Consider the following 13204-nt stretch of genomic DNA (forward strand, 5'->3'; position numbering starts at 1 on the left):
GTTCTAAGAAGGGAAGCATGGTACAGAGGTGGAGAGGTATAAGGAGGATAGTCTAAAACTTGGCAAATGAAGGAGTGGTCACCAATGGTGGAGGAATTAATCATAGAAACCCTACAGTACAGAAAGAGGCCATTCAGCCCATCGAGTCTGCACCGACCACAATCCCACCCAGGCCCTACCCCCATATCCACCCACTAATCCCTTTAACCTACGCATCTCAGGACACTAAGGGCAATTTTAGCATAGCCAATCAACCTAACCCGCACATCTTTGGTCTGTGGGAGGAAACCGGAGCACCCGGAGGAAACCCACACAGACACGAGGAGAATGTGCAAACTCCACACAGACAGTGACCCAAGCCGGGAATCGAACCCAAGTCCCTGGAGCTGTGAAGCAGCAGTGCTAACCACTGTGCTACCGTGCCGTCCATAGATTTAAGATTTTGCATTCATAAGAGGTCAGAAATAAAGGAGCGCAGATACTTTAGAGGGCTGTGGGATTGCAGGAGATGACAGAGAAAGGGAGAGGCGAGGCCATGGAAGGATTTAAAAACAAGGATGAGAATTTTAAAATTGAGAACATTGCATTAGCGCGTGCCAGTGTGGGTCAGTGAGCACAGGGATGAAAGGAAAATGGCAGTTGGAATGAACTAAAACGTGGGCAGCACAGTTTTGGATGATGTCAGGTTTACAAAGAGTAGAAGATGGGAGATAAATCAGAAGTGCATTGGAATAGTGAAGTCGAGAGATGACAAAGGGCATGAATGAGGGAGCCAGCAACAGATGAGGAGACGGAGGTGAACCCACAGAAATTCATGAAGAAAGCTGGCTAGTAAGGTACAGTAAGAAGTCTCACAACACCAGGTTAAAGTCCAACAGGTTTATTTGGTTGCACAAGCCACTAGCTTTCGGAGCACTGCCCCTTCATCAGGTAAGTGGGATTTCAGTTCACAAACAGGCCATATAAAGACACAAACTCAATTTACAAAATAATGGTTGGAATGTGAGTCTTTACAGGTAATCAAGTCTTAAAGGTACAGACAATGTGAGTGGAGAGAGGGTTAAGCACAGTTTAAAGAGATGTGTATTGTCTCCAGACAGGACAATTAGTGAGATTTTGCAAGCCCAGGCAAGTCGTGGGGGTTACAGATAGTGTGACATGAACCCAAGATCCCGGTTGAGGCCGTCCTCATGTGTGCGGAACTTGGCTATCAGTCTCTGCTCAGCGACTCTGCGCTGTCGTGTGTCGTGAAGGCCGCCTTGGAGAACGCTTCCCCGAAGATCAGAGGCCGAATGCCTGTGACCGCTGAAGTGTTCCCCAACAGGAAGAGAACATTCTTGCCTGGCAATTGTCGAGCGGTGTTCATTCATCCGCTGTTGTAGCGTCTGCATAGTCACATGTATTAACACAAATAAAAGAGAACGTTGGATTAGCAACATTTTAAGGATTTTGATTTTGAAATTGTTCATTGAATGAAGTTTTCTTACAAGTACAATGTTAATAAAAGATTAAAACAACAAAACAAACTCCTTTCTTAAGTGAACATTTTTTATTGCGATTTCTGCATTTGGACTTCTTTGGATTGTCGTTGATATCTGAACGGTACGTTGCAGTTTTGGTCAAGTTGGACTGTAAATTCTCATTGCTCCATTGGCTTCTCAGCCAACCTTGGGTGAAATTCATACTTCAAACCACTCTCTCACTGGAGCTAAATTGATGGGTGGAATCTTACCAAAAAAATGGCGAAGTGTCAGGGACTGACTGAAAACCGGTATGTTTCTCTCCTGAGACACAGGCAGGTTTTGCCTCCAGTTCCTTTGGCACTTTGTCAAAAAGAAACGGGGGGCTGGGGGGAGGGTGTTTGACGCTGTCATGTTGATGGGTGGGGCATAAACACGCCGGCTGCGCTGAGCTCTTTTTAATCTGTGCCCTGATCGTTAACCTCTCCCCATCTCACCTGGGAGGCCACAGAGGCTGCATCTCCAAAAGCAGTTATCACCTGTATCCTCATCGTTCCTACATCCCCCCCACTCACCAACCACCACAAATAAATGAGTCTCCATGTGAGATTGCCCGTAGGGCCCACCCTGGCACTAGCGCTGGCACAGGGCCTGTGCCAGGGGCAGTGCCAGGTCACTGCCTGCCCACGTCCCTCTCCCCCAGGGGCTATACTCAGCTGTGCCTCACATCGACGAGGTATGCACATTTAGTGAAGGAAGAATAAATGGCGAGGGGGATATATTATTATATAAAAATGTATTTAAATGTATTAAAAATCAGGTTCTTGCCCATTAGAGGCGTGAACTTGATTATGTTACCAGTGAGGGGGGGTGGGGAGGGAGTGGCACAAATTGGAAACTGCAATCTCACTGGTGAGATTCATGGTTTCTGGGTTTCGGGGATCCTGCCATTGATCCTGTGGATGGAGAAAGCGGGGTCCAGATCACCCCCCCCCCATCCCCCCCCGCCATATTTCTATTTATGAGGAGATGGTGGCATGGTGATCATGTAGTCCAAAGGCCCAGCCTAATGCCCAGGGGCCATGGCTTCAAATCCCACTATGCCAGCTGGTGCAATTTAAATTCAGTTAATCGATCTGGAATGTAATAATCTTGCCAAGACCAGTCTTCCATCACCATAATCCTTTACTTACAAAGTGGAGAAGGGCTGTGTCCATGCTTACAGCTCACAAGGCTGAGCCTGAAGACCTACTGGTCCAAGTTGAGGTAGCGGGTTTAAAACCCCCGTTGCTCATTTCCCATTGGGCGAGCCCCCACCCGTTCAGTAGGGGAGATCATGCTCCATAAAGCCCATGGGGAGATCTACTGATGATCCACCGTGTCCTTCATGGCCAGCACAACAAAGTTAGTCTTGGTAGAGGTGACCATGAAACTATCACCAAATTGTAAAAATCCATCTGGTCCACTAATGCCTTTTAGGGAAGGCAATCTCTCACCCTTACCCGGTCTGGCCTACATGTGACTGCAGACTTGCAACAATGTGAAAGCCCTTTGAAATGGCCTAGCAAGCCACTCAGGGCAATTAGAGATGGGCAACAAATGCTGGCCCACATCTCATGAAAGAATAAAGAAGAAAAAGCAGATACACAGTGAACAGAAGTATTCTTCTTGGTTTGATCGTCGGGGACCAGTTGGGACGGACAGCAAATGCTGGCCTTATCAGCAATGTAAGAAGTCTCACAACACCAGGTTAAAGTGCGACAGGTTTATTTGGAATCATGAGCTTTCAGAGCACTGCTCCTTCATTACCTGATTCCAAGTAAACCTGTTGGACTTTAACCTGGTGTTGTGAGACTTCTTACTGTGCCCACCCCAGTCCAACGCTGGCATCTCCACTTCTTGTCAGCGATGCCCACATTCTATGAAAGAATAAGTATAAATTGGATCATGTTATGTGGCCTCAGTCTACTGGCTGGTGATAGCTTTGGCTATTTTAACTAATCTGTCCCTATTTTTTAGAATAATTTCTTTTTTGTTTTAAAATCTCTACAGCTGCCATGAGACATGGATAATGCATTTTTTTTACATAGTCACCAGGTGTAAACAGCTTTTCTCATCTCACAATCTCAAAATAGCAGCAGTTTAGCTGCCTGATGATGTCAGACGCTTGGCGAACATGTCACTACATTTCCCTGCCTTGTTCTTCAGCTCCTGAAGTCCTTTATTTCAGGCTCCTCCGGTTGGATAACCTTTGGCCAAGGAACTGTGTTTTTTTAAGTGAAACACCTCTCAGTACCTGATTTCTTCCTGTTGATAAATTTTTCATTGCAAATGATTCACACAGGGAGGCTCATCGAATTTGGAATGAATGCGAATGAATCTATGAGTTACATGGGTACGATGGGTATAGAGGGATATGGGCCAAATGCGGGCAATTGGGATTAGTTTAGGGGTTTTCAAAAAAAAGGGCGGCATAGACAAGTTGGGCCGAAGGGCCTGTTTCCATGCTGTAAACCTTTATGATTCTATGTTGAAATTTTCAATCTTCCTCTTCTGAGCATCCACTGTTCTCTGGGTTACATCTCCGACTGAAAGAAAAATACCCACCATCACAGATTTAACAGCAAGAACAGCATCATTTAATCTACCATGATGGTCAATATCCTATCATATGACTTTCAATGCCCCCCCCCCCAAGTTAAGTGATTCCATCTGTAGTACAGAGATATCTGACAGTATCTTATCCAAGTACTATGTTGTACTCAAGTACACACACACAACCAGCTATCATCATGATATCCCTCCTTATTAGACCAAGAATGTCTGTGTTGTAGGGCAATATCAAGGATCGTGTCTTTTATATTTTAATTTATATGTCCATTCATATTTTATTCAATTTCAGTGTAATACATGCGGGGCTACATAGAGCAAGCCCAGAGAGCCAGGCCTCACCAGAGGGAAGGAAAGGGTTAATGCAGACAGTGTTAACGCAGAGGCCTGCTCTGCTGACAGATAACGATTAATACATGCTATCAACTTCTGATGTGCAGGAGTTCTAAATAATCACGGCAATGGGAGAATCGGTATTAAGGCAGCCAGGCTCCATGTAGCCTAGGGAGGGCATAGTCTTTTGTAAAACATGAGCACCCAGCAGAGGGGGGGACGATTAACACATCGTTGTAAATCAGTTGGGCAAATACAACGCTTTGACATTATAATCGGGTAAACAGAACTGTCAAAAGAACTGATTAACAAAGTTGTACTGAACAATGCAGTCTGCATAACGAGATTAGAAGAACCATTTTGTATCTAACTCGAGGAATTAATACGCTAATGTAAACATTTGTGACTCAAAAAAGTATAATAACCTGTACAAAATCTACCAGGGGCAGAGAAGGCTCGCAGATAACCTGAGATTTCAGGCCAGAGTCCAGCTCTCCCTCATGCATGTGGAATAAAAACTTTTCTTGAAGTTTGACACAGTCTTGAAGGCTTGACTCATTTTATTTCCCTCCTATAATTGGCGCTGCGAGCAGGGTACCATACCAGAACCCGGCACCTATAAGGCTTAATGTACAGTTTAAAAATGCTAGAAGGTGAGGAGATGAATTGGCCAAATTCAGCTTAATTATTTTGAACCACACTTCCTTTATATAAAACAAAACCTACAAAAGCATTGTTTTAGAATAGCCCAGCTTTGCCTTTTTATAGCTTGTGAAGTTTAAATTTGTCAAAAGCATTGTGAAATTGTCACGTCAATCAAATATTTGAGATTTCAAAAAAACTACACTGTGCCCTTAATTAATAATTTGACTCACACATCCTAGTATCACATGAAGTTTCTCTAATTTCTAGGAAGCCAAGAATCAGCTTATGCAGTCTTAAGCTTTGTCATGTATTCTTGTTTGTCTCGCATTAGGGCAGATAGATCCCACATAGTCCTGGTATACTTTTCCTGCAGTGCTAATTTACCAAAATAATATGTAGACCAACCTTGTGGGATTTGATCCATTTAATGGAAAAGAAAGCTTCAATGTGGTGGCAATGTGCACAGCAGAGGAACATTTGCTCTCTTCCCTCTCACCTATAATACATTTTGTTTGCTCCAATATGAATGTCCTAGATAAATTATACCCTAAAGCCTTTGATTGAACTTTATGCCGACTGTTTGAATATGTACATTCCTCTGGTATATTAGTAGGCCAGTGATTGGGGAATTAAATTTTTTATTACATACTTGACATTTATTTTTCCTTCACACAGCACTTGTGCCTCTGTTGTTCTGTTAACAATGAAGGCAAATTCAGCTCCTCATTCTCAAAGAGTGTGGTATTGAGAGAGGGCAGGATCAGAGAGAAGGTTGAGGTATTGACTCCAATCACAGGGGCTATGGGAACAACTATAGGCAGACTTTTCTGGACTGCTCCCACAGTCACAGAACAAGAAGTATTACTTGGTGCTGATGGATAAATTCACCCAGTGGGTGGAAGCATTCCCTGCACGGACTGTTCAGCCAGAACAGTGGCTAGGACACTGGCAGAGGAAGTAATCCCACAGTGGAGTGTCCTACTTCAATTAGACTCAGACCAAGGCAGCCATTTTACAGGAAGAGTAATGAAACAGGCTTGTGCCCTGCTGGGAATCAAGCAGCGATTCCATGTCCCACACCACCCGCAAAGTTCAGGGATGGTAGAAAGGACGAACAGGACTCTTATAAAACAGTCTGACAAAAGCCTTAGTGGAAGTCTTGCCTGCTATACAAATAAAAATGCGAGCAACACCGGCTAGAGGGACGGGACTGACGCGCTTTGAATTAATGACCAGGAGGGTCATGGCACTTCCCGAGGATGTAGTGACCGGGAGCACAGAGGTCAGTAATGTAAGGGAGGGGTGTTCAATTTCGTCCGGCACCTGGCTGTCCAGCTGCACAATGGTAGATATGCAAAAAATCAGGGACTGGGAAAAAGAGAAGGAAACTATCCGAACCCAGAACCCCAAGGCAGGGGATAAGGTAATGGTCAAAGTTCTTCCTGAATGAGCAGGTCTGCAGCCCCAGTGGGTAGAACCTCATAAGGGGATACATGCGCCTTGGTAGACATGAAAGGTTCACCGAGGTGGAAATACTATAAACAACTAAAACCTCACAAATAACCTAAAGAAACATAACCTTCCCCCGACTGGTGGGGATAATGTTCCCCTTTCTCCCCAGATTCATACTTTCGTTGGTGAGCCATACGGGGACTTGGGAGGCACCGACAGTCCGCATGGAGGGGGACATGTGCCTGCATTCAGGACAATACGTTCAGCCCCCCGTGCGGGGGTGTGTGGTGGGGGTGGGGGGGGGGGGGGCGGGGTGGGCAGGCGAATTGATTAAGAAACCAGACACCTGGATTTCGGATCGAGTGATCCCTGCTAGCCACTGGACGCAAGTGATCACGCCAGTGTGGGGAAAAACCATGCTAAAACGCACTGTCTACGTGCCCCTCAAGAGACCTGGAATGCCGATTAGGATCAAAGACCCGGGCTGCGGATGGGCCAAGATGGACCGGGGATCGGAAGCTGTGAGACACTCTACAGGATGGCGCTTCCTGCACGAACTGCGAGGGGGACACTGGTTCCTCACCTTCTGAAATGGGACTAAAAACAGAAACGGACTCAGAGGGACACTTGGTTATTAAGGTGATATATGACAGACCCATGGGATTGGGTATGTGGGCTAATGCATGTAACATTACGGGACCAGGACAGGGGATGTGGATATTCGGTCCATATTTAAATTTAATGGTGGGATGGGCCGATCTCCCTCCCTTTGTATGGGAATCCGGCCTTAAAGGTCGGTACTGTCAGGAATACTGTATCCATGTAATAGATAGACTCGGATGCAGGGAGATTAGATGTTATAACCTTAGTACTTGTGGATATCAAAAGCCTACCCGATGCCCTCAATTGGTTGACCTCCCCTTGGACGGACTAGTTAGGATAGGGAAACCTAAAACCCTACTACACGATGTCACGATGGTATCCTTTGAAATAACATATAATGTCTCCAGGTTGTTGGAAGTTTTACACTCCAAGTGCCATGATCAACCCAAAGCCATTAAATGGGCAAAAATTAGACTACAGGAGACCATAGACGACTATAATAAAAGGGAATCTAGGGGACGCAAGCGGAGTAAAAGGAGCACTTTAGGAGATATTGGAGGATTATTTGGCAGTGCAAACTCAGTCATGAATTCAGTGCAGCTAGCTGAGACAAATAGTTATGCCTCCTGGTTAGCCGCGGATGTCGGAAAAGGGCTACAATATGGTGCATACGGGACCGAGTATGCACTGACTGCCATAGACTCTACAAGGAGAGGGGCTCCTGCAGGCCTTGGACAAGGTATCTGCGGGTATAATTAACACCACCAAGCACAAGCAAAGGGGAGAGCCTGTTACTCTGGCTAGAGATTCGATTGATGGTATCCGGGCTGACATTGAAGACTTGAGATTCGGGACTATCCCATGGCACCTATTCACCTCCCTAAATGAAGTAAACCTTCTTAGCATACACAGGGACAGGCACGAACTGGTGGTCACTAGACCAGGCAGCGGGCCATTAGAGGGAGGGATAAAATTTATTATGGCAGTCCCACAGGAGAATCTATCCAAAGGAACCGTTAGGGACAGCTATCGGTTTGAGTCATTGGGAACAGTGCAGGAGGGCTGGGTTTACTGGACTGGATCCAAGGGATATAGCACATCAAAGTGACCTGCATACATGAGCACTGCGGAGTGCTGTTCGGAGTCAGCACATTACATAGTGTGCCCCTGTCGGACCCTTAAACTCTTGTCAAATAACAGCAAGGTAATAGCCGATGTTCTGCCATAAAAGAAGCTTTCAAAGCCATACAGGTCGGCCCGACGCAGTGGTTTTTCATCACATCAGATATGGAGATAGTCTCAGGGGGCCTCCTGTGTGGCAACAGCACAGCTTCTGTCTGCAAGTAACAGACTCTTTAACAGTGGGGGAATTTCACCTCCTCGGGCAAATGTCAGGCTACCTATTTGGGGCTTGGTGGGATGACTCACTGCACATTGACAAAACACTGGGCAGGATAATCCGACAGGCCACGCACCAAGCAACAGAGCTCGCTCAGGAATATGTCACGCAATCAACAGATCAGATAAGCAAGGGAAGGATCCAGGTGGACTTAGCTATCCAGACCGCCACACGGGTGGAGCCTCCGGGACACAACGTTGGTAAGATATACCCGTTCCACGGTCAGCAGGCAACCGATTAACAGACGGGTGGGAGATAATTAGAATAGGGATGACTATCGGTACGGGCATAATGCTGGTGTGGACAATGGTTATGTGCTGTCTACAACGGAAAATGGGTAAAACTCAGACTGTCCTTTAACATACCCCATCAGCAGCCCTTAACATTCGGGAAGGGGAGAGACTAGTGGCTGTTACTCAGAGCAGAATGGTTTAGGACCCTTTCCATGATCTGGAGGGTTGGCCACCCAAAGGATCCGGTACCGTGTCTTCAACAATGATCAAGGCAGGAGAGCTTCCATGAGGACAGGCAAAGTGTAGTTTAGAATACCATAGGGTACATGGACACCAATAGATGCCTGTTAGCGGCTTTCTTGGGTATCACCAAGAGCCATCAGGGGGGATTGTTGTAGGACAATATCAGGGATCGTGTCTTTTATATTTTAATTTGTATATCCATTCATATTTTATTTAATTTCAGTGTAATACATGCAGGGCTACATAGAGCAAGCCCAGAGAGTCAGGCCTCACCAGAGGGAAGGAAAGGGTTAACATAGACAGCTCGAGGCCTGCTCTGCCAACAGATAATGAGTAACGCATGCTATCAACTTCTGACGTGCAAGAGGTCATTCCGAATGATCATGATAATGGGAGAACCGGTATTATGACAGCCAGGCTCCATGTAGTCTAGGGAGGGCATAGTCTTCTGTAAAACATGATCACCTAACAGGGTGGGGGGGGGGGGGGGGGGGACAATGAACGCATCGTTGTAAATTGGTTGGGCAAATACAATGCTTTGACAGTATAATCGGGTAAATGGAACTGTCCAAAGAACTGATTAACAAAGTTGTACTGAACAATGCAGTCTGCTTAACAAGATTAGAAGAACCATTTTGTATCCAACTCAAGGAATTAATATGCTAATGTAAACCTTTGTGACTCAAAAAAGTATAATAACCTGTAAAAAATCTACCAGGGGCAGAGAAGGCTTGCAGGCAACCTTAGATTTCAGCCTAGAGTCCAGCTCTCCCTCATGCATGTGGAATAAAAACTTTTCTTGAAGTTCAACATGGTCTCCAAGGCTCGACTCGTTTTATTTCCCTCCTATAGTCTGCTTAATGGATGAAGCTTAGACATCATCCCTTGCTAAACATATTGCAATAAATTTTGCAAACAAGCATAAAAAAATCATTATTTCCCTAACTAGGCAAGGCAATGACCTAATGGTATTATTGCTAGACTATTAATCCAGAAACTCAGCTAATGTCTTGGAGACCTGCATTTGATTCCCTCCATGTTAGATGGCAGAAGTTGAATTCAATTTTAAAAATCTGGAATTAAGAATCTACTGATGACCATGAAACCTTTGTCGATTGTCAGAAAAATCCATTTGGTTCGCTAATGTCCCTTAGGGAAGGGAATCTGCTGTCCTTACCTGGTCTGGACTACATGTGACTCCACAGCCACAGCAATGTGGTGACTCTCAACTGCCCTCTGAAGAAGGGCAACTAGGGATGGACAATAAATGCTGGCCAGCCGGCGATGTCCATGCCCCCCGAATAAATTTTTAAAAACTCACAGAGTAAATGAATTTATTCAATTACGAATGTCAGGTAAGTTTCATGCATCATAATCCAATATAATTTCAGTATTTCACTTTCTGGAACGATTATTTATCTTTTATTATTTAACTGTGGCTTCCCCTGATAACCATCAGTAGATAATTTGATGCTCCTCAGTGATCCAATCCAATGCTTTTTCATGGACTTGGAATCGCCACAAACAGGAACTTCCAAAGCATTCGGTACAAACCCTTAATGTTTTGAACATAATCACCACACACTTAAAACTTCACATCTAGGCACTTGACGCCTTGTGTCAAGTTTTGCTGTTTATCAACTTAAAATCACGTAAATTTGCAAATTGTTTTTCCAAAGCAAGCTCTCTGCCTGCCATAAACATACTGGCTTGGACCTCTGGATTGTCGGATGATGGTTTTGCCTCAGCCCCTACATCTGGTTCATCTCCTGCTGTGTCTTTGTTACCATGATACTCTCCGACACATGAAGGATACTCCTTCTGGCAACCATGCAGATACACTGGGTGGGACTTTCTGGCCACACTCACCCCCAGACCGGAAAATCCCACCTGAGGTCAATGGGCCTTTGTATGGTCCTGTGGTGGGCGGGACGGGAAAATTCCACCCACTATTTCCCTTCTTGGTGAAGACGGTGTACAGCTTGGGGTAAAATGGTGTATCCATCTTACCCGGACTATCATGCCTCACTAGTAATTCATCATCTGGCATCACATCAGGATATGGAACTCCCTTTCTGTGGTCTACATAAAATTTCACAGCACCTTTTTTCGTGACCTAGAACCTCCTGATAAACACCCGTGTCCCTCAGCTTTGGCATCTTGATGTGTATTTTGCATCCAAACAGCAGCTGACCTAGGCTCTTCCTGTTGCAGTGTGTGGGGTTGCTCTATACATGGCCACATAAGACACCAACGCCTCCTTCCAACCTCCACCATCTGTCTGAACAGACCTCATCCGTTTCTGGAAGGATTGATTTTGTCATTCCACTTCCCCAGTTGCCTGTGGCCATTTAAGTGTTTACCCTGTGATGGTGAAGAACTGTGATTTACATTTGGTCTGCAAGCATCTGTGAAATGAACCATTCCATTGTCTAAATATAGAGTGAAAGGTAAACCATGCCGTGCAAATATTTCAGTCATTGCGAACATATTTCCTCTGCTGTTGTAGAGTTCATCACATCACAACTATGGTAATGGTTGCAGTAGTCAATTGCCAATGGTATAGACTCTCCTGATGGATGTGGGCCAAAGAAGTCAACAGTCACATTCTCCCACGGTCCAGCCGCTAACAGTGTGCTGTGCATTGCTTCGGGGGATTGGATCTGCTGACAAATTGACAACCATGATACATTTGACAAACTGCTCCGAATCTTTCTCCATCCCTGGCCACCACACTTTGTTTCATAGGTTTTGCTTAGTACCAAGCACTCCCAAGTGACCCTCACGAGCAAGAGCCACCATTCTCAGCCAAAGCATTTGTGGAACTACAAGTCTGTTGCCATGGAGAACAAACTTCCCAATTGCGCACAGTTCATCTTATATAACTCCTTGACTGTTTCCAGCTTGGATTCTTCGACTGAAATAATCTAATTCTGGATGTTTGTCTGACTTCCTTTCAATCCCTGTAGCTGTCATTGCTCTGAGTGTAAACTGCCACAAAACTGCACAGCATAGCACAAACAATTCAGCTTTGTTCTCCAGTGAGGATCTGTGTGTTTGATCCTTCTTCAGTAGTCGTGACAATGGGTCAGTGATGTTCATTTTCCCAGCATTGTGAATCACCTCTTACTTGTACTACTGGAGTCCCAATTCCCATCTCCTGTTTCCGGCACAAAAAACAGGGAATGCTGGATAATACAGCAGGTCCAGTGGCATCTGTTGGGAGAGATCTCCCTACAGATGCTGCCAGACCTGCTGAATTTTTCCAGCTTTCTCTGTTCTTGTTTCAGATTCCAGTACCACTGGAAAATAAATCATCCCTAATGGCTTGCGATTCATCATGAAATCAAACTCAATGCCAAACACGTACGCATGGAATCTTTTGCATGCCAGCGCCAATTGTAGGCGTTCTATCTCCATGTGAGAATATCTCCTCCCCACATGTCAGAGATATATTGTATAGGCAATGATTCTCAGGCCCGCAACACACACTTGCACCAGTATTACTCCTAATCCTTCTGGACTAGCATCTGCTATGGCTTTCATTAGTACATTTGGATCATAGAATCCCAAGATACAAGCACTTGTCAAGCTGCTTGTAGAAGCTTTGAAGGCAGCCCTCTGTTCTTCAGCAAATCTGAACTATTCATTCTTTCTGGTTAATTCCTCAATGGATCAGCCAGGGCAGTCAAGTTTGGGGTATACCTTGCACTATAGTTCACAAGTCCCAGAAAATGAATCACTTTTTTGGCATTTTGTGTCCATGTGTCTCCGCTATTGCTTCTATCTTACCTTTGGCTGGATTTATTCTCTAGCTCATGGGTTTATGCAGCGTGAAGATTAGCTCTGGCATCTCAGGCAAATACTTGTCTGCATTTACACTAATTCCTGTTAACTGCGATACTAATCTCAGCCTCTAGTTATGTTCCTCTCTATTGTCTCCATGAATAATGATGTAATGTGAGATATTGGGATCCCTTGTGCCACCTATGGGTTTCCTGTTGGTGCCGCATTAATCCATAAAGAATCCCTACAGTGCAGAAGGAGGCCATTTGGCCTATCGAGTCTGCACCGGCTCTCTGAAAGCGCATTCCACCCAGGCCCATCCCTCTGCCCTACCCCTGTAACCCTTCAGCCCTAACCCCATAACCCTCAGCATTCACCACGGCTAATCCACCTGACCTACACATCTTTGGACACCATGAAATAATTTAGCATGGCCAATC

The 13204-nt window shown here is 45.2% G+C and overlaps 1 protein-coding gene across 1 annotated transcript in view; it reads left to right on the top strand.

Annotated features, from left to right (window-relative positions):
* eepd1 (endonuclease/exonuclease/phosphatase family domain containing 1) overlaps window positions 1-1510 on the top strand; it is a 197636-nt gene extending 196126 nt beyond the window's left edge. The window contains exon 10 of the transcript XR_013500904.1: window positions 1097-1510. The gene's annotated coding sequence lies outside the window, so the exon portion shown is untranslated. The remainder of the gene's footprint in view (window positions 1-1096) is intronic.
* The last annotated feature ends 11694 nt before the right edge of the window (window positions 1511-13204 follow it).

This window comes from Mustelus asterias, chromosome 2 (genome assembly GCF_964213995.1).
Source record: "Mustelus asterias chromosome 2, sMusAst1.hap1.1, whole genome shotgun sequence".
In the NCBI taxonomy this organism is placed as follows: domain Eukaryota; kingdom Metazoa; phylum Chordata; class Chondrichthyes; order Carcharhiniformes; family Triakidae; genus Mustelus; species Mustelus asterias.